This window comes from Chrysochloris asiatica, unplaced genomic scaffold, assembly GCF_000296735.1.
Source record: "Chrysochloris asiatica unplaced genomic scaffold, ChrAsi1.0 scaffold00011, whole genome shotgun sequence".
Lineage (NCBI taxonomy): Eukaryota > Metazoa > Chordata > Mammalia > Afrosoricida > Chrysochloridae > Chrysochloris > Chrysochloris asiatica.
In genome coordinates this window covers 5,645,683-5,647,350 of record NW_006408529.1, presented here as the reverse complement: position 1 = coordinate 5,647,350, position 1,668 = coordinate 5,645,683, and the positions used below count along the sequence as shown (strand labels likewise).

The 1,668-nt window shown below is 37.2% G+C and overlaps 1 pseudogene; it reads right to left on the bottom strand.

The window, feature by feature from the left end:
• Window positions 1-750: 750 nt before the first annotated feature.
• The window catches only part of LOC102826294, a 49,660-nt pseudogene continuing 48,742 nt past the window's right edge, over window positions 751-1,668 (bottom strand).

Here is a 1,668-nt window from a genome sequence, read left to right as displayed (position 1 = left end):
ACAAACAAACAAACAAACAAAATATAAACAGGAAAATAACTCTGCCTATACTTGTACAGAGTCTCAAATTATGTTAGAAGGGTCTCACATTCAAAGATTAAGACATTTTAAAATAGCAGTAATGATTTTCATTTTAACAAAAGGTTCAAAAAAAGAAAATGTTCACATTCCCCCTTGCCCTCAAGTATTTAACATGAAAGAATGGAATTCCTTATACATTAATTGTATACTTATTTGAAGTAGCAACAATAACCATCAATAATTTGGCATTTCTGTTTGAAGTTGCTCCAATTTTTTTTTTTCAATTCCACAAAGCTAATATCCAGTTTTGCCATTAAATAGAGACTATAAGATTCTAGGTAGCAAAGATTCTTTCTGAAACCAATGTTAAGTCAAAGAAATACAAAGCAGATCATTACACTAAATTTCTGGATCTATGACACTAAAAAAAGTGCAGCCTAGGAAAAGTTACCTACAATATTATAGAATAAATAAAGACCTGCAAATGTTGATTTTTGGTTGTACAATATTTTACACATTGTGTGGATTTGTGGCTTCTGCTAATTTAAGCAGACATGCACTGTATTTATCCCTGCCCTATATCCTGTATACCTCTCTCCCCACCCCAACAATCTACTACCTTATACCAAGTATTGTGGATATGAGCCAAATTATCCCAGACAATCCAGTGAACAAAGTTAGTGTAAAGCACTGGTGTGAAGTGTGAGATTAAAAAAAAAAAAGTTTCTTTCAATCTTCATCAAAATTTTGTTGTAGAAGAAAATTGGCGGTCAAATTCTCATTCTTGTCACAAGCAAAAATATGCTTGTATCACCAGTCCTTCAGGAAATCCTAATGCCTTTAACCTTTCTATAGCTCCTTTTTCCTGAGGCATTACTTGAATGTAGTTCATGTGACCACTTCAAGCTTTTGCAATTCCTCCACTGCCACCTCTAACCCCTCCTCCTCCTTGACCACCAGCTTTTTGAACTGGTTCATTTAACATCTGAATAAAATGCTCCTGGTGTTGGCTAATATGCTGTAGTAATTGAGGATTCTCTCAACCTATCTGTTGTAGCAATGCTGGAAGCAGGGAAGAATTCTGTTGAATAATTTGTCTCATCTATTGGAACTGAGGCTGATTCTGTAAAAATTCAAGGGACTGTTCTCCAGAACTTGTTGTTGTAGTTATTGCTGTAGTTGTTGCTGCAGCTGTAGCCACTTCTGAAGACTGAGTTGCCCCAGTACTAGCTGCCTGAGTACGATCAACCACAGCCTGACTCTCTCTTTTTAAAGTGTTGAAGAGCAAAGGTGTCAGCTTGAAGACTAAGGTGCTCTTGACACAAGCCATAGTTTTTTCAGTGACCTCATATGCATGCAATATCTGGACAGAGAATAAGGAAGTCCATAGAAGAATTGATGTTTTTGAGTTATGGTGTTGGAAGAGAATATTGAAAGTGCCATGGGCTGCCAGAAGAACATATAGATCTGTGTTGGAAGAAGTACAGACAGAGTGATCCTTGGAGGCCAGGATGACCAAACTTCTCACATACTTCAGACATATTGTCAGGAGGAACCAGTTGCTGGAAAAGGATACCATGCTTAGTAAGGTGGACAGTCAGAGAAAAAAAAGAGGAAGACCCCCAGTGAGATGGATTGGCAAAGTGG